A 27,641-nucleotide genomic window follows, 5' to 3' on the forward strand; every position below is an offset into this window, starting at 1 on the left:
TCTGCTGCGATGCACTATTGATCCACATAGCCTACTGCTGTGTACGGTCATATAGCTTGACCACAGTGATTCACACATTGGCAACCTCACCACTTGACTACTGTAATGTGCCCTGAAGCTGCATCTTGTGCAAAATGTAGAGGTTAGGTTGCTGGAGCAGTCAACCATGACCATGCATGACCATTGCTGAAAGAGCATCACCAGCTGCCAATTTACTACCAGACCAAGTTTAACGTTTTCTGGTTGACTTGCAAAGTTCTAAACAACTTGGGACCTCATTACCTGAAGAAACACCTTTGCCTATATAGAGCTGCCTAGCTGTCAAGATCTTTGAAGTAGGCCTTTCTGGTTGTCCAAAGCCTGCTGAAGTACATTTGATGGCAGGAGGAAAACTTTTTCTGTTGCAGTACCTAGCCTTTGGAATCATATTCCCTGTGAAATAAAGCAGGCACCAATTCTACTGAGTTTATTCAGCAAGATTTTTGTGGGCTCCTGCTACCAAGACTTGACAGGCAGCTTGTCTACTGTAGTTACAGTAGTACTGCAGTATATTTATCCAATGTGATGTGTTTTTACTTATCGTGTTTGCATGTGGGTTTTTCTTAAGCTGTGTTTTGTTATGGTAGGCCACCTTGAGATCTATGGAAAGGGTAATATAAAAATATTTTTTAATAAATAAATTTCTTCTAACAGGAAGAAAACAGACTAGGTTCCTGTTAACTTTCATGTCTGAGTGTCCCATAAATAAGTCCTCCCCCAGGCTCAGCCCATGAAATGCAGTTCTCCCAAGACTGAACACTGAGACTTAATGTGATTTTTGTTGTAGGTCAAATTGTCCCTGGAAGGGGTTTCCCCTATGTGATAAAGAAGAGAAAAAGGTGTTGGTGGATAACAAAGGGTCCATGTCTATAGGATGACTAGAGAGATTGAGATCCTGTGCAAACTTTTAGTGGAAGGTTTTTCTCCATTAGATATGCTAATGGCTGTTGTTGCTGTTGCCATCATGGTCATGAATTATTATTCATAAGCATATATTAAGTATTCAACACTTTTCAAGGCAATTTACATTCATACAATAAAAACAGTTAAAAACAGGGTTTAAAACTGTAAAAAAAAACCCACCTCCAATTAAAGATAGATCTAAGAACAAAGAACACCCCAGGCAAAGAGGTACCCCCCTCTGCCCATCCAGCTGAGAAGCTTGTGAAAACAAGAACACCTTCACTTTTTTTCCTGGAAAATGCAAATAGTGGGCACCTATTCCATGAAATAACTCCTGTTAATGAGTTGACCAGCATTTGTAGTGCTTTAAAGGGAGTGCTGTGCTGCAACTGGATTGTAAGAGAACTAAATTCTGGATGTGCTTTTGGGTGATTTAACTTATGAATCAAGTCATGAAAAGGCACCTGCATGCCCACAAATTTCACACAAATGTACAAAGCTGGTGGGAGACACTTCTACTGGAGGTAGCAGGTGTGCATGCAAGGTTCCATGCTGTGGCTGTCCTTAACATCTAGCCTTTCACAGACAAAATTACAATAACTATAGCCAAGGCACTTGGAGGGATACACAAAAGACCATCATAGGTGAGCACCTCAGTAACAATGCCTGCTAGATATCTTATTTTTGCACATTCACAGACTTAACATTCTAAAAATACATAAAAGATGGGCCCTATTCCTGGTGCATCTACAATCAAATATTTAGAATGGGGTCTAATGACAGCTCCAAAGTGCTACTCTGTGAAATCCAGTAACCACCAACTGTTGGATACCACGTAGAGGAGGGTTGGTGGAGAGTTGGTTCTATCACACAGCCCAAATCCACTACTGACATATATACATTAGTATATGATGTTATTAAGGGGCAGAGACAATAATGTGAGGCTCAAGACAGAGAACAATTATAGGGAAACTCAAAAATACACTAACCTAAAAGTATTCTGGCTGCCAATGGCATCAACCATGAAGCCTGATGTAATTGTTGGGGTAATCTGGGGAAACGGGAAATTAAATACTGATGCACTGATGTACTGGCTTCCCACATTTTTGTAGTGCCAACAGACCAAGGAAGACCAAATATCCCAGAGTCACTTGCAATATTTAGGCACATAGCTAGGGCCTGAACTGATACAGTACAGACAGTGATACCATTAATTGGAGCCTACTTGCCAGAATCAGAACACACATACCCTTTCTCGTTGACAGCGTTTCTGCCTTCCCCTACTCATCTGGAATTGCACATTGATCCCTTTTTGTACTTAAAGCAAGAGCTTCTATTTCCATTTCAAAGAGACGTGTCTTTTCCCGGAAACCAGTGCTGAAGACTAGTAAAGAAACCCCACTGACATCCACCTGTACACCCATTTGGAAGTTGTGACATCATCATTCCTTATGTTTTCAGACGTTTTCACATTTTGAACTATCATTCCACTTGTGTCTAAAATTGTTCTCTTGGTATCCATGCTGGAAGCTGCCATTCTGCTGCCTCCTGTGTTCAGGATTCCTCTCATTCTGATGTGATTCTTCTGTGAGTTCATTAATTGAAAGGAAATTTCTGCCAGACCAAAGGTGTCAGGAAGCTGAGGGAGACGTGTTCCTCTAAAGTTAGGCTTGATCTGCAGCATCTGCAGCACTGAGAATCTCCCACACTGTGCCTGTGAGGAATTTAACAAGGGTGCCATCAATTTATATCCTTTCAGCACAGCCAAAAATGTCCTTACCCTGGTCTAGGCTGCAGTGAGATGTCAATGCCCCTTCCCCAACTACTGAGCCACTGCCATTTTTTCAATTCGCATATTTTGACCATTTTTTCCCACCCAGGAGTGGTTAATAACAACAATAACCTCAACTGCAAATGATAGGCTGAGACAGTGAGAGGCGATAATGAGGAACTGGACGTGTGAGGTAAAGACAGGAGAATTAAGTGGCAGCCAGCTAAGCAGCAAAGGGAGGATGTGATTATTTTATTTTTTTAAAGCAGCATCAGTGAAATAGACAGGGAATGACAAGACTGAGTCACATAAAAATAGAATGACAGGAAGAGATAAGTGAGGGAAAAGAGAAAGGCAGAAAACACAATATAGATCCAGCCATTAACTAGAGCATCATAAAGAAAGCAGAGAGCAAAATGCAGAGGAAAATAAAGGGCACAGGGTGGGGAGAGAAACAGATGATGGGGGAGGAAAAAGAAAGGACTGTCTGAGGAAGAATGAGATATGGATCAGCACAAAAGGGGAAGGGGAGAGAAAACTGATTTTCATTTTTCTTTCGCCTACATCAGTAAAAATCAAAATCTGTGGACTCTACCAAGTTGCTACAACCTTCTCTGTTGCTGACCAGCCATGCTGAGGGATCTGAACTCAAACCACCAGTATGGCTGTTAAAGTCATGCTCCTGAGAGTTGCCTCTGATTCAAGGCAAAGTCAGCAGAAGTCTGCTAAGCATTCTTCTTGCTATTGATTGAGTTATTAAAATGTGTGCATGCTTGCCACCTGTCCTCCAAAGACCTCAAGGCATCTAGCAAAGTGCAGAAAACTAGAGAATGTGGCAAGAATAAGTATTCAAAACTCCAGAGACAGTTAAAGCTAACACCATAAAACAGCAAGTTGCAGCCCAAGTAAAATAAGGTTTTACTAACTTGCAAAATGATAATAATAATAAAAATATTATTAACAATAAATTTGTCACTTTTTACATTGAAGTGACTTAAAATGATTTGCATTATACAAACAAAAATAGCAAAGAACATTAAAACCAAATATAAAAACAGCAATAAAAACAAGAGTTGCATATAAAAGGACCAAATCTTACCCATGCCACTTAAAAGGATGAGGACAAAAAGAGGCTATAGGCACAATTAAATTGCCACCCTCTCAGTTAAGAACTAAGGTGTTCTTCCCTGGGGATAGCATTGCACAAGTAGGGAGCCACCACTGAAAAGGCCCATTCTCATGTCACCACTCTGCACATCTCCCTCAGATATGGCACACAGGAGAGCCTTAAATGATGAGTGCCAGATTGGTTTATGTGGAGAGACAGTCCCTGAGGTATTGGGGTCCTGAGCTACATAAGGCTTTATACAGCAAAACCAGCACAGTGAATTGAGCCCAGAAACTAATTGGTGGCCACTGCAGTCATCCCAGAATTAAAAAGGAGGCTAAATGGACTTTCCACTAAAAATATTATGCTTTGTCAATATATCAACTATGGGAGATGCTGACAGGTCCTTGATTCTAGAAGTATGTATTCGGATGCCATGGACAAATTAGTGCTCACAGTCCCAAAGACCATAAATCTTAGAACTGCTTCCCAGGTACTTTTTGAAGCTGGATGATTGCTCAACCTATTTCCCAAAGATCTATGCCCTACACACATGTGTTCTATGAAAGGATTGTTCTTTCTATACTATTGATGTTTATACTGAAAGAAATGCATAACCAGTGTTTCTGCTTAGATGGGGGACAACCCTCAAAGCAGCTTCACATGCCACAATGAAGGAATCACATGCTTTCCCACTGTGTTCACAGGGCAGGGCAATCCTGACATCTTAATGTTTTATCCAAATGATTCCTGAGCTGGAAACACTTGTATCTGTCATTTGTAATAACGGGTACATGTGAAATGTTTTGCATTTAGCCTTAAGAAAATGGAATATGTGAAGCAATCTTCAGAGACTGAGAAATAAGCACACAAAGTTAAGGAGAGACATGAATGCTCAAAGTGAAAAATAAAAGGAGCTACAAGATGAAATACTGTGAGGAAAGAAGAAAGAGGCCACCACTTTCCATTAAGTTCTTCAGAGGAGCATGAAGAAACAGGCTTTGAGACATTGAGTTCCTGATGACTCCTGGCTCTCCACGACTTCAGAAGCTCCCCGTCATGTATGGAATCTGCTTAATTTTCTTTGCAATTTTCTTCTTATAAACAAAAGACTCAACTGGACTTGAAATCATACCATTCTAGGATGCTGGCATATGGTCTCAAGAAAAAAAAATGTATTGTGTATGGCTAGGTATTAGAATTTCAGCTCAGCGTCTTATGGAACTGAAGTGAATCAGGTTTGCATTATTCTTTCATCCAGGTAGTTCAAGTACCGCCCATACTCTGTGTTTGCTGGGTGATTACGTCTTTCTACCTGGGTCTTGTGTTGGAAGAATGTTCCTCTGTGTTAGTAAAGTAGATCAATGTTGGCATCATATGCTATAAGAGAGTTTTCTATCAGTGAAAACAGTCACAACTGCCCTGGGCACTCATCAATAACCAATTATGAGATCATCTGGATTTTCTAGTTTTATATTTCTACCCTTTCCAAAGGGGGGGGGCGGAGAAATGGTTATATTATTTATCACCACAATTTGTCCCCAATTCCAGTCAAAATAGAAAAAGTTGAGCAATAACAATTTATGAAATATATCTAACATCTTTGAGCAGCAACACCTGTCAGAGTTGCTGATAGCAAGCATCAGTTTATATACTGATGGATGGATTTCACACTGCATGTGGAAGACCCCAGTTCGGTCTCTAACTTCTCTGGTGAGAAGGAGCCAGTGAAACCGTGGAGAGCAGCTGCCCTCAGAGAAGACACCACTGAGCTAGATACATAAATTGTGTTAGCTTACAGAAGGCAGGTTCCTGTGCTCTTGTGTCTTTCATATTCATTTCCTGAAATTAACACCTTTGCACATTCACCAGCTCTTCTTTAAATATCTGATGGCTTGCTTAAATTCTGTGACTTGGAGTACCCAACAGCAATATTTTGTATTCTTAGTGGGAGACTTATAACACCTTCAGTCCTATCTGTATCCCTCATTTCATATCCCACAAATATTGTGGCATCTGCTGGTACAGATCAGACCTGTCTTTTAATCATTTTTTGCCTGTTCTCTGAATCTTAGCCCTGATTACTATCCTCCCATCTCTAAATTGGAAAAGTGTTACTGAAATGTTTTTTCAAGGAATTGGTTGGCATTTGTAGACTTGGTTGAAATCATATGTTGTATACTGAAAGTGAAAAAGAGGTGCAGAATTCAGAAAGCAGAATTATGGCAATAGAAGAGAACCCAGGCAAGACTTTGATTCCAATAGTATAGGACTGCTCCAGCTCTCGTCTATTGTTCTGTGAATTCCATATAACAACATTGGCCTTACTGGGTCAGGCCAAAGTCCTATCTGGTCCAGCATACTGTTCTTACAGTCACCAACCAGATGCCAGATGGAAGTCTGCAGCCAAACTACATGCATAATGCCTGTATTTCTTCAAACAGTAACTCGATCTTCTCTCAGAACCTTCTGCAAGAACAATTCTCATTGCTTCTGGCGCTGATCTCTGGCACCTGTACCGTCATGTACAAAATGGTAGTGAAGAAAAGGCATGATGGAAATGCACAGCTTGAAATCTCTGCAGTAGCACCTGAGCCTGAGAAAGTGGCTAAAGCATCTAATGATGATATCCATCATCTTGTTCTAATCATCATCAAAAGACTTATGGTATACATATAGAAAATTTGCATCTCTGGTTTGGGGATAGTGCATACATTTCTGCAATTTGCTTTTTATTTAAATTGTTTTACACTTTTAACTTATGGTGTGTTACTTTTTGGCTGAGTTTTGACTGGTCAGGATAAGTTCCATGGTTACCACTGAGTTCCTGTTTGAATGAGCATTGCATCTCCCAGTTTGAGAATAGACTCACACGTATATAAACTTTATGTGTGCATACTGCAATACTTTAAAAAAAATAAAAGTTCCCATGAACATTCGTGCTAAGAAACATTCCAAGAAAATTTATGGGTGGAGTTTAGAAAATGGATTGAAAAGCAACCACAGTTGCTCAAAAATTGAGACATTGCTTTGCAATGTTTGTCCAACTTTCATGAGAACACTCATTGTCCATTCATACTGCTTCCTATGTCCCTCAGTGTTTTCTTAATAAGATCTTGTGGGCTTTAAGAAGGCTGAGAATAATAATATAAGTTCCAAGCCAAGGAAATGAACACTTCTAGTTATTGCGAGCTAGGCTCATGGCTGACATCCTGATGTAAGGATTTGGTTTTCAATGAGACAAATCTCTCCAAAAACAGGGCAGCAGAAACACATGGGACAATATTGACTAAACAGAAAACAATTCAGTGGCTGACCTTCATTCTCTTGAGTAAACAGCTATGAGAATTCATAGCATGTAGATGGCAGCGGATCAGTATTCATTTTTTGCGAATAGTTTTTTGTGAATTGTTACCATTCATTGCCATGGAACAGATGAAAGGCAGTATCCAGCTATATAATATGATTATAAGATAACTAACATATAAAGCCATTATTCCAGAAAGCCAAAGGGTCAACAGGACTAGTGCCTTTGATGAAAATGATTTATTTTTTTAAGATTATTGACTTTTCTGTGTAAAATAAAAGTAGCAAACAGCTAGAATCACATACTACAGCATTCTGACCAATTTACTCCATGCAACAACAACAAAACAATACAACAAACATGATGACAGTGTATTTTTAAGAGATTAGGTGTGATAACTAAGAGAAAATTAGCTTTGAGCATCCATGAAAAAGCAGCTGAAAAGGATAGGAAGGGGAGCTTACCAAAATCCATAAGTCCCACCAATGACTTCTCCCCATTTTAGCTAAATCAGATCCTCCTGTTACCTTGATAAAGGGGGCAGGACCCGTCTGCAATTCAAGCATTGCCAGGAAAGTGAAATAGGCAGACAGGCTGAGTAAACAGAGCAATAGTAAACAGAGATCCAACTGCCCTCCTAGAGTGATGAATGTGAGGGGGGCATGGGGAAGTGTTGCATAGAAAAGGGGTGAATAATGCACTCACCAATACTCGGCTAAAACTACGTGGTAGAAACTTCTGGGTCCTTCTTTTCCCTGTGATTCAAGCACTGCCACAAAATTTATCTTGGAATCATAATGGAAAGCTCACTAGAAATATTGTCTCACCATGTAGTAGAAGGGGTACAATGGGGGGGCAAGGCTTCCAAGGGCCACAGGCACTTAGCTTTAATTTGTTTTTAAAAAGTAAGTCAATAGGACTTTTCTGAAGGAAGTTAGAGAAGGAAGCACAGATGTAGCTCTATAATGCTTTGACACTCGGCATGTAGCACCATTGCTCAGGACACTTAATCCCTGTTGCTAAGCAATCAGAGGAAAGGATGTTGACGCCCCCACCTGGGACTCCAGAGGGGGCCCTCCCAGAACAACACAAAAAGCAGGAAAGGCTGAATGAAGGGGGATACTGAAGTATGTTTGTTAAAGCACCCTCCTCCTGTCCACATTATTTCATACACTCAGTGTGCTGCCTTTACAGAATAAAACAATTGGCTGGTTTGGGTGTGTTTTCTCTGGAAGTAAATAATGCCATTGTATGAGCCTTCAAATTCACCTTGAACTTTTCTTTGAATGAAATTTTGGCGGTTTCTCTGATAATTTCCAGTGTTTTCCTTTCCTTTCCTTTTTAAACTGTAATCTGTAAACTGTAGTATGGTCCACTGTCGAACAGCTTTTAGTGTCCAAAAGATCTTCCAAATGTTTAGTTAGCATCTTCTTCTTATAATTTGAATCCTTTGGTTTGGGTCTTACCCTCTGGGCAACAGAAAATACTTGCTCCAGTACCCATGTGATATTTGAAAACAACTATCATAAAATGTCTGTCTGCTTTTCTTTAAGTGAAATCTACCCACTCCCTCAAATGTTCATCATAAGGCTTGGTTTTTCATCTTGGTTGCCCTCTGCACTCTTTCCAGCTTCTCAATATCCTTCTTAAACTGTGACGCCCATATCTGGACACAGTACTGCAGGTTGGGGCTGACCAAGTGGTACTATTACTTTCCTTGATCTGGACATTATAGTTCTGCTGATGCAGCCTAGAATAGCTTCAGCATCACACTGTATCACTCATGTTAAGCTTGTGGTTCATTTATTTATGTACTGAATTTGTTAGTCGTTTTATCTTGTCCAAGGCAACCCGAAATGTCTTGCATACAAACAGACAGCTCCCCTTCCCCTGTGCATGCACATAGATACATTAAAACCAAGAGGGAAAATAAAGACATTAAAAACATCCCACCCACTTCTAAAAGATAGTTAAAGTTCAAAGTTCTGGTTCTAGAGGAAAGGCCTGTTCTCCTGTTGCCACCCTCCAGATCTCTCATGAAGGGGGCACATGAAGAAGAGCCTCAGATGATGATTGCAGGGTCCAGGTCAGTTCATATGGAGAGAAGTGGTCCTTGAGGTATTGTGGCCCTGAACCATCTACTAAAACCCCTAAATGCTTTTTACATGTACCGCTGTCAAGCCATCCTATATTTGTATACCTAATTATTTCTGCCTAAGTGTAGAAACTTACACTTGTCCCTACTGAAATTTATTTTGTTAATTTGGCCCATTTCTCCAATCTGTTATTGTTGTCTTGAATTCTGATTCTATCCTCTGAGATATTAGCTACCTCTCCCAGCTTGATATCTACAAATTTGATGGGTACCCCCTCTATTCCTTCATCAAAGTCATTTATAAAGATGTTGAATAACACCACGCTCAGGACAAAACCCTGTGACACCCCACTTGTCATTTTTTTCAACACCAGTTTGCAATTATTATTAATTTTAGAATTCCTCCTGAAAATTCATCATGATTTTAGTGTGAAATTCTTCTATTATGTACACATTTTTTGTGAATTTCCCTGCTATGATGTATTTTCCATGCTCTTTTCACTAATATATGCATTTTTATGCACACTTTACCATAACATATTAATTTTGGATGCATTACTTGGCTGGAAAAGCACTTTACAAAATTCAGAGAAGTGCAATTTTTTCCAAAAAAAACCCCCTGTGTTTCAGTTTGCATATTGTTTTGGAAAGTATGGCTTGTGTTGGTTCATCTTCAAATGTGAACTGAATTTAATTCTCTCTCCAGCCCCTGGTTGTTATGCAAAAAGGTTGGAGAGGAACGCTGAGGTCACTTTTCTTGAGGAAAGAGTTTCAACAGTTCGTAAAAGCCTCTCTCCCCCTCCATCTTCTGAATAGCAACTGCTTTATCCTTCACCCTAGAGTATACTTTACAGAAATAAATCACCCTGGTGCTGCCACCCAGAGATTGTTAAGTGAAGACTTCAAAAGTGTACAGAGCCATGACAGACTTATTCCTGTGCAGTTCTGAAAACTTGCATTTCTTTCTCTTGCACTGTTGCCTTGTTTCCCTCTCTTCTTTTGACCCGAATGGAGGTGCCTCCATTACTATTATTTAGTACTTCATCACCATCATGTCTGCTTCAGACGAAAGTAATATTCTACATATAGTTTCCATTCCAGTTATTAAGTGGCATAGTATTAGAAAAACCATTGTCACATATTTCCACCTGGAACTTTGTGATTGGAAGCACAGAGATGTTTATAAGAACAGTCTCTTGAAATAATCTGTTATTTGTTCGTTCATTTCATTTCATTTATTCCAAAGTGATTAACAAATATTTGTGACTTCTTTCTATGCATATGTGTTTGGGATATCTGGTAGAAAATTCATGACATTTGTAAAGTGGTGATATAAGTTACTTTAAACCAGGTTCCAAGAAAGAAGCATTCAAGAAGTCAGATAAGACCACTGATAGGAAAAAATGTTTTAGGTTTTATATTTTCATATTTCATTTTATGGCTTTTGTATTTTTCAAGCTGTTCAGAGTATGCAGAAAGTCATGAGCTTGCACTCAATCAGTCATTTTAACTCAGTCCAATAGTGCCTGGATTTGCAGGTGGGATTCAATCATATACCAGCAATTTCAGGGTCCACAGTTGGGCACTCTTATGCAACAAACCCTCTTCCCCCATAAATTGGACTTTTGCAGCAAGGAAAGTGATGGGGAAATGAATTACCTTTATATAGAATTATAACATTAATGTTGCTGAAGCTAACCCAAAATAATTTACTCCAAAGAACAGAAGATATTATTTTGCAAAAGCTTTTGCAGCACATATAATTTAAGTTCCTGCTGATGTTCTTCCTGTGCTATTGAAACAAGGCCAAATAAAACAGGCAAAGAAATAGAGCAGCTGTATGCTGCAAAGAAAGTTGGGCTGAATACTAGACCTTTTCAAGTGGAGTATTTCTTTTCTTTTTCCACTAAAAGAACATCATGGTTATCTTAACTTTACGAATGTTCTGCTATTGTTACAGAAGTTCATAGATTTGCCTGTGAGAAGAAGACATTTCATTCTTTTTCAATATCATCTGAAGAACTGCCCACAACTTATTTATATAGTGCAATTGACCACTCATCCCTCCCCCCTTTTCAATTAATGTGAGTGGCCTGTTTTCATGAACATGGTGATGTGTTATTTGAGAATGAAAGGAATGGCACAAGAGCAAGCTTTCAGGATAGAGTACTTCCCTGACCTTAATGATACATATGCCCCTTATCATCTTGACCAACTGAAACTAATGGGAGAGTAAGACTGCAATCCATATTAATCTTACCTGGGAGTGAGTCACATTGAAGTCAATAAGGCTTACTTCTGAGTAAGCATGCATATTATTGCACTGCCGATCATTATATTTAGAGGGTCCAGAAGTTCTTGTGTTCTGTAAATGTGTGAGAAATAGACTGCTTCTATAGGTTTCTAGGCTCTTCATTAACAGTAAAAAGTAAAAGATACTGCTCACAAATAAGCCAATAATATAAAGAGCATAAAGTCAATAATGTGTGATTAGATGAACAATGCAGAAAGTGTTTGCTTCATATTCTAAAACCCACCTTTGCTCTTTTCATATCAGGATCTCAGAGGACTTTATAAAAAGATGTGTTTATAATGAGCTATTGTTAGAACCTGAAATCAGGGTGGCCTTTGTCAAACCACTAGACTATATGAGTAATGACTCCTGAGTTTTATTCCCATCTTTGCCTTTGACACACCATCATATTTATTCATCTGTAAAATGGAAATCATACTCCATGGTATTCTAAAGCAGCACATCTTGCATCTAACTCATAACTTTAATTTGCTGACTTGTGCCTTAGCCATTCACCCACTTCTTCGATTCTCTTTGAGCTCATCAACTGGATATAATGCATATGGCACAAATAATACTGTGCAGGTTTCAAGAGCTCGCTGTGAAGTGACTTGGCAAATTCCCAGACACTTGCAACTGGTGAAGAGGGAAGGGCGTGATGGAGAGGAGGGTGAAGGTGTAGGATGTGGCGGGGTGGTGGTTGAAGATGAACTGGTTTTTCATACAGATGCCTGGGGAAAGCCCAGACAAATTAATATTCAGAAAATATTCAGAAATATTCAGAAATATAATATATAATATTCAGAAAATAACTCCAGTGTAAATACAGTGGTACCTCAGGTTACATACTCTTCCAGTTACATACGCTTCAGGTTACAGACTCTGCTAACCCAGAAATAGTGCTTCAGGTTAAGAACTTTGCTTCAGGATGAGAACAGAAATCGTGCTCCGGCAGCACAGCGGCAGCGGGAGGCCCCATTAGCTAAAGTGGTGCTTCAGATTAAGAACAGTTTCAGGTTAAGAACGGACCTCCGGAACGAATTAAGTACTTAACCCAAGGTACCACTGTAATGCCAGAGTAATATCCTAGAGTCCACATCCACTGGAGGGCCTGTATGCAAGTGAAAACCCTATAATCTCCCTATTTGCATTTATAAGTACCGTACTTCAAGCAGCAGCCTTGCAACTAGCCCCTGTGGTACCATTCTTATGAAGTGGTTTGTGTTTTCCTACGGCTGAAAGGGTCTCAGCCACTTGGTTGCTCAGACCCAAGTACAATAACAGGAGAAAGAGCCACTTTGCCCAGAATATGGCAAGCCTTTGGAAAGTGGAAGAGCATTGCCCATTTTCTCTCCCTCCTGCTTTCAAGCCATGGGTGAGCAACCCATGACTGAGCAGAGGGGTACAAGGGCTAAACACGGCAACAGTGCTTTCTGGAGGGAAAGGTTTTTTTTTTTATGGGCACTCCAGGAAACAGAGGGCTCACTAGGAAATTATGGAGAGCCGCAAGGGTCCTTTTTTAATTGTATAGAAAGGCAGGGGAAAAGGACACCAGCTGGGTTTGAGAATTCACGATGCTTTTATAAAAGGAAAAGACAATGTGATGGGGCCAAAGCTCAGTATCAGATCACATATTTGGCATGTCTGAAACACAGAGAGCTGCTGCCAGTCAGTGTACACAGTACTGAGCTAGATGGAATCAGTATAATACAACTTCCTGTGTTCCTAAACCAATGAAAGCTGTAACTATTTTTTAAAACTACAGAACAGGGGGTGGAGAAAATCCTCTTCATAAACTCAATCAAAGTGAGTACAACATCTCCCATGAAAAATTTCAAGGGAATTTCTGCCCCTCAGCCAGGCTCCAGAGGCAATTTCTTTTTATATCCCACCCCATGAATTGCACTAGTTATAACTTAATATCAGCTGCAAACATGAAGTTACCATGCATCCAAACACAATTAAGAAAACATCTTAGCATGCTTTGGATACCTGATTGTCCTGGAAGACTGAGATCACTTGGGGGCATTTCATATAAAATATTCAAGATGGAGGGATTTCACAGCCTTACGAAATCATCTTGTGAAAAGGGGAATTATCTAGGTGGCATGTCATTGGAAGGGCCACAACATAGACCAGTGATGGCATTGTGAATAAATGCAATGAAAATTGTGTTTCGGTGTCTGAAAGAAGAGTCTAGTGCTGAGAAAAGAAACCCTGAAAGTTTTTTCAAAGTTGAGTGAGGCACAATGTGAGAATTAAGAGAGTGTTAAATCAAAGCCTCACCATGACATCGAAAGCTGCTGGAGAGATAGAACACCAAAGGAGATGGCATTCTTCCTGGAGACCTTTGAAGCAGAACAATTCCTTTTAATAGTCACCTTGCCTACAGGTTTTAACAATAGTTCAGCGTGCAGCTGCAGTCTGTAAACTTTCTCTGACAAGTGTCACCAGTAACTTTGGAGCATCCATTCCCCCCCCCCCTTGCATTCAAAATCTGGGCCAGCAGATAAGACATTTACTCTTTTTAATGGTTAAGAAATTTGACTATAAAAATAGCTATATTTTCTTTCCTCACTTGCAAGATTTTCTTGCCCTATTGCATGCCTGAGAAAATGAGCATCACTTACTTGATAAATGGGTTACAAGTGACAAGTATTGGACAAGAAAAGGTAACAAATACAGATTCAAAGAGAAGTTGGAATCTCAGCAGACCATAAAAAGAATAGAGATTCTGTATGGAAAGAAAATCCAGTATAGTATATAATTTTGAAGAAAACATTATCCAGATATATACACTAGGCTTTATAACACATTTTCACAAAACTGGGAAGGTATATGAAGGTCTGGTCATATGTTCAGACAAATTAATGTTAGATTCTTAGATATCCCCAAGAGAAAAGAAAAATCTAGTGTACAGAACAGACTGTATTTTATGAACCTTCTTGCAGAAGAAACAATACAAAGCAACCTTGAGCACTTGCATGATGTGTTTTTGGTGGCACATTTCCACCAGGAGGTGTATCAGAAAGAGCCACCAGGGTGGTCTGAATCCAGAACATGGCTGCCAGAGCATGGTCAGGTCTGAATCTGAATAAAGAGGTCACTTTTCTTACCAGGTGACAATTAAACCTGCAAGTAAATTGAGTACAATGATGGATCCATGAATGTCCCAAAAGCAGTTAGCCAAAGTGATGTAAAATGGTCAGATGCCATCAGTGACTAAGGAACCCATTCTTTCAAAGCTTAAGGACCTGCCAACCACCATTAATCCAGTTTTGCCTAGATTAGGCCAGTGTGTGTGTGTACCACTATTCTGTGCTTTGAATATCTATCATCTCAGTTAGAACCCCAAAAAGTGAATGTGGGAGAGAGGAAATATATAGTAATAGAAGTTAGATCAGGATCTCATCCCCTCACAAACTCCATTGTCACATAAAACAACCAGGAAAATTTGCCTGAGTTCTACATTATCTATTCTCCTCTGCTACTGAGCTCCAGTTAGAACTGCACACCACCAGTTTTACCCCAGTCTCCAATTCCAAACCACTTCATAAGAATGTTTAAAGTGATAGAAGGTAGCAGGATGGTATCAACTGTATAAAGAAGAATCTCTGAAAAAATAGAGTCCTTACTAAGGAGACCATTTTGTGGGTTCTTACCATATTATTCATTGCAGAGCTCCCTTAAAGGGCTATCCAGCTAAATTTTATTAAAAGACAGTGGAGCAGTGGTCATGTCACAAGTGGAGGGTTGAATCAGAATGGTGATAGCTTTACCCATAGAAAGAGCTTTATATTTCCACAAAATATGAAATACAAATCAGAAGAGGTGGGGTGAGGGTGTATGTCTGCATCTCTTGGGCCATTTGAGGCTGGTCCATCAAGGTGAATGGGGCACCACCTCACCAATCTCAATCTGCTCTCAGCCAGCTCGCACCCGCCCAATTTCTCACGACCAGTTCAGGAGGTAGCACAGCATGTCAGCTGTCTTCTCTTTGGCCTCAGTATTGCCATTGTAGAACTTTGCAGGGAATATGATGGCTCAAAAACTAGAGTTAGTTATCTCTGCCCTTGGCAGTGGCTCAAACTAATAGTGGGCTCCCTGCCTTCTACCTTACCAGCTGCCACTGGCTTGAGTTTGAATTCTGGTAGGTGAGGAAGCACTGCACACCAGAACGGTGTAATACCTCATGTTCTTTAATGGTGTTAGAATTAAAGCAATACATCACTGCATTCAGATTTAAAAGCTGCAGTGGCAGCCTTAATTACTTGGTTAGAAAACAAACCGCTTCATTCAGCTTCAGACCTCCATGTGGTCATTCATTCCATTGTCACCTCAAAAACCTGGAATATATGCTGCAGCCTCCAGCTGATACACAATATGCTGATGCACCCCCTGGTGGGAATGTGTCACCAAAAACACATTACAAGTTTGCTGCAAATAGCCTGTAATATCTGCTGCCATCCTTCAGCCATCGCCTGCATATTAGTCCTCATTCTATTATGAGCTGGCAGCCCAGGGAAGCTGTAAATCAGAAGCGAATCGTCCTGCTGACTGCTGAGCTCAGGAATCAAGCTGACCACTGAGCAGAGCAGGCCTTTTCCTATGGTAAGACCAAGAGCAGTGAATAACTCTTGCTTTGAAAACTGTGTCATCCCAAACTGCCTTTCGCCATACGTTGAGGTGCACAGATTTACCGTGACACTTACAGATGAATAATTGTTTTCAGTAAAAATGGATTTGAGGAGAACAAGAACAGGAGACAGACGTTTAGGCAGGCTGCAGTTTGGGAAGTACATACAGGGCTCTTTCCACCTGAGCTCTAAGACAGTTAGCATCATGTATTGACATTGGCATATCTTATAACATATGAAGAAGAAGCGTTTGGATTTGATTTCCCGCTTTATCACTACCCTTTCGTTGTTGTTTAGTCGTTTAGTCGTGTTTGACTCTTCGTGACCCCATGGACTAGAGCACGCCAGGCACTTCTGTCTTCCACTGCCTCCTGCAGTTTGGTCAAACTCATGCTGGTAGCTTCGAGAACACTATCCAACCATCTCGTCCTCTGTCGTCCCCTTCTCCTTGTGCCCTCCATCTTTCCCAGCATCAGGGTCTTTTCCAGGGAATCTTCTCTTCTCATGAGGTGGCCAAAGTATTGGAGCTTCACCTTCACGATCTGTCCTTCTAGTGAGCACTCAGGGCTGATTTCCTTAAGAATGGATAGGTTTGATCTTCTTGCAGTCCATGCAGTACATCACTACCCTAAGGAGTCTCAAAGCGGTTAACATTCTCATTTCGCTTCCTCCCTCACAACAAACACTCTGTGAGGTGAGTGAGGCTGAGAGACTTCAGAGAAGTGTGACAACCCCAAGATCACCCAGCAGCTGCATGTGGAGGAGTGGGGAAGTGAACCCGGTTCACCAGATTACAAGTCCATTGCTCTTAACCACTACATCACACTGGCTCTGTTGGAAGAGGCTGTTGGATCAAATCCAGCATCCTATCCTCACAGTGGCCAACCAGATGCCTCTGGGAATCCTGCCAGCAGGACCCGAGCACAAAAACATCACCACCCCTTTTCTGTGGTTTCCAGCAACTGGCATTCAGAAGCATTACTGTCTCCAGCTGTGGAGGCATAACATCAGCATCAAGGCTAGTAGGCACTGTGAATAAAGCCAACCCCCTAATATTCCAAACTGAATAAATAGTGAGACTTGAAAAATAATAAATAAAACGATCCAGAGATTGATTTGCTGGAGAAGAAAAAGATACATGTTTACCGTGACCTTAACTACCTGTGCTTAAGGAGAATTGTGCCATTAGTTGTTCTTCTCCTATCCCTGTCTATATTTGAGATGCTCTTGTTTAGCAAATATGAGTCTTGGTGTTTGAAAAACCTATACTTCAATTTGTGAGTATAAAAAAAAATGAATCCCAATGTCATTTGATGTCAAAGGATTTAACACACTGCACATTAGCCAGTTGTCTAATGAAGGATGTGGTAAAGGGAGTCACAGAGAAACTCATTAAGACTGTCAAGAAACCTCTTGTAAGTTTTGAATGGTTCAGCACACAAATGGGGATGGTTTGTGGTCTATCAAAATGTATTACAGAAGCCCTGATTTAGTAAGCCAACACACACGAAGGAAGCCTGTTTTGGTATTAAGTGGTAATTGGCATAAAATAATATAAAAATTAATTAATAAACAAGAGTTCAGGGTCACATCAATGTCCTCCTGCCTTCTCAGGACAATTACCTCCCCTCTTCCCTGCCAGGAAGAAGAGCACCACGGTGGAATCTGGGTATGGCATCAGCCCACCACGAGGTGTGGGGTAACTGGAGCTTGAAAGGGAGGATACAGCTTGTTTGCCCAGGCTGTACACCCAGGGTATTTCTGAGATGGCTTGAAATGCTTTTGTTCAGACTAATGCAGTTCTCCATCAGACTCACAATAAAGACAGGGATGAGTCTGACACCATCTTTATACATTCTACAGTGAGGCCTATCTGCAAAGCAAAGCTGTTTTGCTCAGCAGGGGGGTGGTTTGGTGTATTAATTTAGAGGAAATTGCCAGCACTGATTGAGATGGATTTAGAAGAGGATAGACAAATTTAATGATGATGGCTTGAAAAAAAGAAATTGTTTAATGGTTCTAAAGGTGGATACAGATTTAAAGAAAATTGTTCTGTTTTTCCCCTGTGTGCAAAGGTGCTAATTAACATTGTTTTTTTTTCCTAAGTGTCTCCTTCCTTTTCAGCAGGAGCCCTGCTAGTTTCATTTTATAGCTCTGTAGCTGTAGAAACAGCAAAAAGTTTGTTTCCAAGTAAACTGATTTTCATATTCATAGTATAATTCATGGATATCACATTTCACAGGAGAAGATTACAAGGTTTTTTCTTTTTGTGGTTTATAGTTGGCTGTCCTAGACTTCTAGATCTTCTTTTCGATTAGCTGGGAGTGCAATGTGTTGAGTATTGGAGTGACCCAGAACCTTACCCTACATAGAAAGTTGAACTGATTTTTTTTCTAAGATTAAAATAACGTATTGAAAGGGGCATTTAACTAGCGGTTACTACCAGTTTTAAATACCTTCTCGGTGTGTTATCATAATCTGAAAAGGTAAAAATTAGTAATCCATAATTGCTAGCATAATGACAGCTATTAGTAATAACTAGTTCTCACAGTCAAAACAGGACTTTCGGCTAATTGGTTAAGTCAAAGCTTGACAGGAACCAAAACCCTTTCCATTTTGTTGCGGTCTGGAAGCAAAGAAAACCTCTAAACTAAAACAGTGAACATAAGACTGTTCCAACCTTTCGTGCAAAAACCTAGAGCCAATTCATATGTAGGCTGCACATTAATTCACACATGAAAGTGGATTCCATTGAGTTTTGAACATGTAAAATGGCCTGTTGGCTTGGAAATTTAAAATACATCAAGCCTTGGAGAAAACAGATCCCAACTGATTTAAATCATACTTTAGAAGCCAAATAGGTTGTGCCATTCTCTGCATTGATATTTGCACCTTGATGTTGAAAACCTTAGAATAATAATGTCATCCAGGTCCAAGCAAACAATTCTATCAGAGGAGCTGTTTCATTTTATTTCATCCCTTTCCATTCACTGCCTGCAACCAAATAATTTTTGATTGTACCTGCATAGACACATAGCTGTTCATTGTACCAGTTCCTAGGTTATTGTGTCAAAAAGGAGATAGGATGCATATGTAGACAAACAATTTTCTCACCTAAACACTGTTTTAAAATAGATGGTGCATTTATTAGATATAGTCCTACTGGTGTCCCTATTCAACTTTCCAAGCTTCACAGAGCTATCCTTCGGGTGGGTTAATGACATCTTTCACATTCTGCCAGGGTTGGATCTGATAAAAGATTCCTGCTTTTTTTCTTTGTGTTTCCCATTGTTTGGTGCTAACATGATGGATGCTAAATACCTTCTAAAATAGGGTTATATCAAGGCACCTAAACAAGCATATTCTGCAACTGTTGTCAGTCACAGAAAATGAAGCATCGAACTCCAGCAAGTTTTCCTTGCAATGTTAAGAAATGAAAAAACCAAAACACCAACCAATGCCTTTTGATGTTGTCAATACAGCTATTGCATAAACAAAGAAGGGTCAACATTATTAATAAGCATAACATTTTCGTGGCAAAGGGGCTGTAAGGATGATCATGAAACGAATGATAGAGGATCAGCATTTCCTGAAGAGCATATTTTGAACTAATCTCATGCATACTTATTAATGAGAGTATTTTAACCAGTGTAACCTATTAGTAGCAAAAGGGCTGTAAGGATGATGATACGATGAATGATGGAGGATCAACATTTCCTGAAGAGCACATTTTGAGCTAATCTCATGCATAATTTACTTCAAAGCAGGGGCAATCTGTAGAAAAGGTGTACAAATCAATGCAAGTATCTGCAGCAGCTTCTTCACAGGGCATGAGCTGGCTGTAATTAAAGACCGGTGGGAGTCTTGCTCCAAATTCTAAGTTTATATTCTGATCATAAATATTTGCTGTTTGTCCAAACACGTACATGCTTTTACAGTGGTGCCTCGCAAGACGAAATTAATCCGTTCCGCGAGTGTCTTCGTCTAGCGGTTTTTTCGTCTTGCGAAGCAACCCTATTAGCGGCTTAGCGGATTAGCGCTATTAGCGGTTTAGCGGCTATTAAAGGCTTAGCAGCTTAGCGGCTTAGCTGCTAAAAGGCTATTAGCGGCTTAGCGGCTTAGAAAAAGGGGGGGGGAAGCGAAAAAAAATCTCAAGACTCCCAAGACATTTTCATCTTGCGAAGCAAGCCCATAGGGAAATTCGTCCTGCGAAGCGCATCGAAAAACAGAAAACCCTTTCATCTAGCGGGTTTTCCGTCTTGCGAGGCATTCGTCTTGCGGGGCACCACTGTATTCATTTGCTTAAGCTTTCTTGTGTAAGATATATGCATTCAACCTTTCACTTTAACAAACATTCACAAGGCAGCTTTCAGATAACAAAATACAAGTTAACAAAACAATAAAATGCAATAACTGATCAGTTATTGCATATGACACTGCAGAAATTGTAGTTTGCAAAGTTTATTGCGACAACCACTCTAAATATCTGCATGAAAAATCTAAAACAATAAAGAATCTCATTATTATAATTTGGCCAATATCAAACCCTTTCAAGAGCATGTGTTATTTTAAATCCAGGACACTCTGAAGGCATGTCTTTTTAAATTAAAAAAAAACAACCCAATGTAACACCCTTTCCAATATAAATATAGAAATAAAGTCAAATCTAATGCAAGCAGGTTTCTTTACATCAACTGTTGCACTTGGAGATCCCAAGGATAGCTCTTAGCTCCCATGGCTGGAATTCTAATACTGTATGGAGGTCTGAGGAGCATTTAAAAACCCTTACTATTCATAGAGTTGTCACAAAGGTGATTAATGCATTCTTGAAACAATCCAGGGACATAAGCTATTGTTATTCTGAGTTTACAGATGGATAGCATTGACTTAAGGTTGGAGAGGATCTCAAGGCTACACACTGAGTCCAAGTTTGAACAGTGGTATCAACCCAGATTTTCTCCATAGACACATGATGAGAGTTTCATACTGTGCATTTCACCAGTTCATAGACAATGACACTCCACTGGCTTCGAAGAGGGCAGTTGTCAACATTACAGAGCAGCTCCTCTGATGCAGAAAGTTAAGACTGACACATGAGAAACCCTACATAAATGTGTCATCATTTTCAGAAGAAACTGGGCTTCTACATGTAAACATAAGCCGTGTGTCCATGACAGATCTATGTAACTCCTAAATCTACACTGAGGCCACCTTTAGGGTCTCTGCAAATTAGTGCTCCATTGTTACCTTGTCTATCCTGCAAACCTGATCAGCCAGCAGACTTCCCCATTATACTGAATGAGAGTTTGCACCACCAAGACATGGAACTAAGGGAGCACTCTCCAAGCACTGATGGACAATAACTTTGCAATGAGGTCAAACATTCTATTGTGCTTGGTCCTCTTAAAATGAACACACAAAGGGGGAAAGACCATCATAAATTCCCTCACACTGCCATGGTGGTTATTAACTTTACACTGTGAGAATATATTAAATATGAGAGACATTTTTTGTGCAAAGTGAAGATAAGGAAATATATGCCCTCTATTAAATGGCATGACCCCTTCTTCATTTTTTTCCCAGTGCAAAGTAAGAAACCTGGGGGTATGAATAGTTCTGTCCCACTTGCTGCAGTTCATTGAGCTATACCTCTAATCGCTTTGCTCAAAAATAAGGCCAGAAAGGCCAACGTAATTGGCTCTCAACCACATAGATGGGACATTTAAAACAGTCTCCCAGCAGACCCACAGCTCAGTAACGAAGAAGATCCTCTACATACAGAAGGTCCTAGGTTCCATTATTGAAAGTCCCCTGTATGGGAAAGACATCATTTTCAAATTGTGAGGAGTGGCTTTCAGTCAGTGTAAACCAGGTGTAGTCAAAGTGGTGCCCACGTTGTTGGACTCCCATCAGCTTCGGCCAGCATGGTCAATGATGAGGAATGATGGCAGTTATTGGGCAAATTAAAGACATTGTGTCCTTCATTTGTTTAATTTATTTAAATATATTTAATTATTTAACTCTCCCAAGAAGGTATACAAATAAAATAAAATACCACAATAATTTACAGCTGGTAAAAATAGACCATAAGCAACCACCTCCCCCTCCCCACACAAAATACCCCAAACACAGCACACAATTACAATAAAAAGCACAAGACAATAAAAAGGAGACGAAACAAGACCCAAAGGCCCACATCTAGATATATTCAAAATTAAATACCCCCAATCACATTGTATTTTAAGGCTGTTGTTGGTGGTTACTTTTTTAAAAAGCTCATAATTATCAGAGGGCAACAGGCATTGGTACTGGTACCCTTGGGAAGCTGCATATGTCAGTATGCATGGCAGTCATTGGAGCATTCTAATCACTCCCCAGGTAAGCCCAGTGAGGCTCACCAGCATAGGGACATTTTGCTAAAGGTCACCCTCAGACCCTGGTGCTGGTCTTCTTCAAGGGAAGAGAAAAGGTGCCTTTGAGAAAGAGTTATATGTGATCTGAAATGGGCGCAGCGGGCAGGCATTGCCCACTCTTTAAACTGCATCCCTGCTCAGCTCAGCTGTTCTCTTCCCTCTGTCAGATCATTGGTGAAAGTAGACCTTCAGCAACATTTCCTACCTACCTGACCATGCAGCTGGCCATTTCAAGAGACAGGAGCCCAGAGTCATTGCAGCATGAGGAAACTTGTTTTCCATATATCAGGGTGAAGGTTGCCTCTGCTGCTGGGTGACTGACAGCAGCAAAAGCTTTCAAAACCTCTCTCTGCCACTGCTTAAATTAAGAGTCACTTAATGAAATGCACAGCTTCCCACCCCCAGCACCTCATGACCAGATTATTAGTGGCTGCTTCCCCCTACTGCATAGGTTTTTAATCCAGGTCTGGAATAGTAGATGGTGTTGTATGCTAAGAAGTTGAGCAAACCTGTGTGAGAAGTAAATCCTGGAGAATCAAATTGCCCACTTAAACATATCAGTCAAAGGAAAGTAACTGTTGGTGAGTGAATGGCAAACTCTACTGTATCTTCCCCCCAGAGAGCCTGTGTTCCACTCCTGTTGCAACTACTTAGTTTGCAACTGTATATAATCTTTTAACCAGATAATGTATTTCCTTCCATTATCACAGATTCCATATCCCATAATGTTTCCATAAACCATATGTCCATGCAGTCTGTGTGTATTCATAGATAGATGTATCTGTTTTCATGCAGCTACACAGGCACACAAGGGGATGTAGATGAGCCCTCTGGGATTTCAAAGAAAGCCTCATAAAATGAACCTGCTCCTCAGCGGATGCAAATTGATGCAGTTCATTCTGCCTTTAGGCCAATCTGACATCTGGCTAGTTCTGTCCCAAGTAATGGGTGATGCTATACTTCATGGGTATACCTCTTTAGCAGCAGAAATGGCTTGGGAAATTTAAAGAGTCCGAATCTTATTACTGTCACTGTGCTGAATCGACACTGCTTTTATATCAAACTCTCCATGTACTTTTCATTATTTCCCAGCTGTGCTGAATTAATACAATGATAGGTGTTCAAATTCATACCTGCCTGAGATCATTTAACTGGGAATGCATATGTCTGCATGCATGTGGGCTTTTGTAATTAATAGCATTCAAAACACTCTGCCCATCTTTGCACATAACTAAGCCCTGGTGTGAAAACAATTGCTGGGAAGACAGCCATGTTGCATTTTGGCTCAAATTAAGTCTCCTTTTTGTGGAAAATTACAGATTTTGGGTGTAGATGGAGATATGGAGAGGAGCGTCCTCTCTAAGGTTAGGTTGTGGGAGGGATGTTTCGGTTTTAGGGTTTGGTTGTGGGAGATAACTATCACCCACCCAACCTCCTACCCCTTGTGGCTGAAGTAATTTGGGAGGACATTCCCATTTCCCCTAGGATTTGTCCGGATTCGTTCAATGGTGATAGGCAGGGACAGTATCAGGGATCATCATTAGCAGGCACTCGCTGAGAACTGCACGCTGTGAAGGGCCCAACAATGATCCCTGGACTTCCTGGCCCTGGTGTCCTTCCTTTTTGCCACTGCTGCTCGTTCACCTTCCCTCTACAAACAATGAATGGAATGAGATGAAGAAACAATATTTTCCACTTTCCATGGTGGTTGTGTGAACTAGGCCCTAAGGGAGAGGGCAAGGAAATGAGCAGCAGACGTGGTAATGAGAAGGATGTGGGCCCACTCCCAGAGGGGAACCTTCCAAAGGCATTCTGCCTAAGCCTTCCCAAACCTGAATTGCCTTGCCAAACAAATTGACACAAGAATTTGTGGAGCTGCTGATCCAATGGGGAGTGGGGGGTGGGTTAATGACATCACATTCTTACTTGGGAGGCTGGGAAAGACCCCAATTTGCCTGTTTGGCCACACACAGAGCTGATGCACACTTCTGCCTTGCACTTCTCATTTAGCCTTGTTTATAATACAGAAAGGGTGCCCAGTAGATAAGATTTCTGCATGTGTAAGCATCTTGTGCTTTGAATGTCCCTGCCTTCCAAAATAAATCACAGTAAAGCTAGAAAATGTCTGACAATCTCTTTCATTCTAGGTTACAATCTGAAATTTCTTTTTTAAAAAAAAAAAAAAGTTTGATTTCAGCCATTTTAAAAAGAATGCTGCAGCATCGGAGTTTGGTTTGTTTGTTGAAAAAAGCTGAATTAATGGAAAGAATCCTGAAGTGAGTGTACCTGCTGCCAAAAATGTATCAAACTATCCCCCCCCCACCACCTTCCTTATGATAAAGCACAAAAAAAAAAACCTGCCCCTGGAAATGCTAGTAAGGTCACTGGGTCTCATCAGCTTCTTTTGCAGCTCCATTAGCTAAGCCACAGATACACCAGGGACGTATCTGGCACAATAGTGTGTATCAGTATGACAACCTTACTGAATGGTTTGTGTTCAAACTGTTTGTCTTCAGTCAAAGGGTAAGCTTTCAGAAGAGACTGTGGGACTTGGAGCAGGAATGAGCATTGGGGGGGGGGGGGGCAGCAGAAGGACCATCCATTATTTTGCTATTTTTCTGTGTTCAGCTCTTTGACTGTTATTCAGCTCCCTTCATCCAAACACCTATTCTGTTTCATATCATTTGATTGTATCTTTATGGCTCTATGGCTACAGAGCTATAATTAATTACTCAGCCCTTCTTCCCTTGTATTCCTCATTTCATTTTTTAAGTATTTTGAGTTCTTAAAATTACATTTTTTTCATTATGTTCTAGCCATGTTAATCTGCTGGAGCAAAATGGAAAGAAAAAGGGAATTGTGGCACCCTGTGGCACAATCCTATGCATGTTTATACAGAAGTTATTGTTGTTGATTTAAAAAAAAAAGACTAGACAGCCATTTTAATGATTGCCTTGTACTGCTTTTGGTGTTTTTATTTTGATGTACGCTGGCCTGATATGAGAGCTGCATAAGTAAATAACTACATTTTATAAATAACCACATAAAAATAAATAAATCTCACAGTATTCAATCAGCGTTAGTCAGAAGCAGCTGCACATAGAATTGCAACCTTAGAGACTGAAGGAGCAATCCAAACCAAAGAACTACCAGATGAGCTGCAGATCTCCAGCTCAGCCAGAGAGATGCTGGCATAACTCTTTCAGCCTGGGTCAGCCAGGGCTCAGCTGGCTGAGCTAAGACTTGTGAATCTTGGGCTGGCATAAGCCCTGGCGGCAGGATGTTTCAGAGGAGTAGCAGGACTAGGAGTGGGCCAGGGGAACTTACAGTGGATTCTAACTCTATCCAGCTTGATCTCATGACCTTGCAACCTGGCAGAATTTATACTGGCAGAAAGGGTGGTGTAAGTCAAACTCTCTTTTAAAGACTTGTTTCCCCTCTGCAGATTCCTAAGGCAGTAGCCCCACTCCTGAAGAAAATTTGGAATAGGGGTAATTTATGCCAGCTTTCTATACTTTTATGATTCCTCTGTGATATATTGTAGCTCAAGCTTTAATAGGCATGACCAGTTTCCTATCTACAGTTGAGGGTAGGAGGCAGCTAGCATGAGACCAGCCCACATTGATGAGAAATGTTGCAGGTTCCTTAAGTGCTTGATGTTTGTGACTGCCACCACATCTAATAGGATGGTGCATAAAATGAGGCATGTCTGAAATATTCAGAGAACAAGGAGTTCAGGTGAATAGAAATACAATTGGATGCCCAAGGGGATGCATTTTGTGTCTGAATCACCTCATTACACATTATAACAATTACTGCATTCAAATTATTAATATGGAGATCTGCATTAATGTTGAATTATAACTCATGGTTTGGTGGGTGCTGTATCTTACTTCAGTGAGGCAACATTCTTTTTAAGTAAGCATATACAGTGGTATCTCAGGTTAAGAACTTAATTCGTTCCGGAGGTCCGTTCTTAACCTGAAATTGTTCTTAACCTGAGGTACCACTTTAGCTAATGTGGCCTCCCACTGCCGCCGCACCACCGCCGCACAATTTCTGTTCTCATCCTGAAGCAAAGTTCTTAACCCGAGGTACTATTTCTTGCTTAGCTAACCTGAAGCGTCTGTAACCTGAAGCGTCTGTAACCTGAAGTGTCTGTAACCTGAGGTACCACTGTATATAGCTGCCCTGTGAAGAGATAAGTCTGCTTTATGTGTGCTAGTTCTCTCTCTGTCACCATGGATTTGCTTTATGTGTGTTCATGCTGAGTGCAGTCTTATTATTAAATTACTGCATCAGTATTGTTAGTAGATGAGACACCAGTTTCCTCTGGGCAGATGCAAAGCTCTCCACTACATAAATCATGTTCATGTGCAGAAACAGTGGTACCTACCTCTGCAATGTATTCCTAGCTGGTGTCATCCACTTCTGCCCAACTCAAGGCAGCACTTCTTCATTGAGAAAAGTGAGTGAAATCCCAACCCAGGCAATTTCTGCTGTTGTTGTGGGGAAAGAGACACCCAAAAAACGCCTGATACTAAGACTGACAAATCTACTGCAAAAGGCTGTCTGTCCATCAGTTGTCAAGAGCAGAATGTTCTATATTCACTGCTTTCAGTGTTGTAAAGAGCTGGGGTAAATGAATTCCATGCTTCCATGGCTAGGCATGTCAACAAATACTTTCTACTGTGTGACATAGCATTTTAATGGTCATGTTGATACTCCTGTACTTGCAAACGCCTCCTGTAACAAATCTTGTTAGTTTCCCCTTCCAAAGGAAAGCAGGTCAACTTGAAAGGGCCAGCACTGGAACTTGCCTGTTGTTTTTGTTGTTTGCATCCATCTGTCTGAAGAGACACTGGAGTGTGCCTCTGGGGGGGTGAAGCCAAATTGCTGCATTAGCAGACAGCAAGACCCCCTTCTCGGCCTCACCAATATGATCCAAAGGAAAGAAGAGCAATACATATGGCACCGTCTCGGCTGCAGGAATTGCTGGACAGAGGCATACAAGGTGCCATCCAGCCATCTTAGGGACTCTACTCTGGATTGTGTAGGGTTTACTCCTTAGCTTT

General features: G+C 40.6%; 1 protein-coding gene and 1 long non-coding RNA gene across 2 annotated transcripts in view; one reads left to right on the top strand and one right to left on the bottom strand.

Annotated features, from left to right (window-relative positions):
* LSAMP (limbic system associated membrane protein) overlaps positions 1 to 27,641 on the top strand; it is a gene marked incomplete at its 5' end in the record, with an annotated part of 235,479 nt that overhangs the window by 99,558 nt on the left and 108,280 nt on the right. The window lies entirely within an intron of this gene.
* Positions 351 to 27,139, bottom strand: LOC308476611. The gene is made up of 3 exons (XR_013985994.1): positions 26,963 to 27,139; positions 2,192 to 2,656; positions 351 to 639 (listed from the first exon to the last, which is right to left on the bottom strand). It is a non-coding gene; the product is annotated as an uncharacterized lncRNA (long non-coding RNA).

This window comes from Podarcis pityusensis, assembly GCF_964106645.2.
Source record: "Podarcis pityusensis genome assembly, chromosome: 4".
In the NCBI taxonomy this organism is placed as follows: Eukaryota; Metazoa; Chordata; class Lepidosauria; order Squamata; family Lacertidae; genus Podarcis; species Podarcis pityusensis.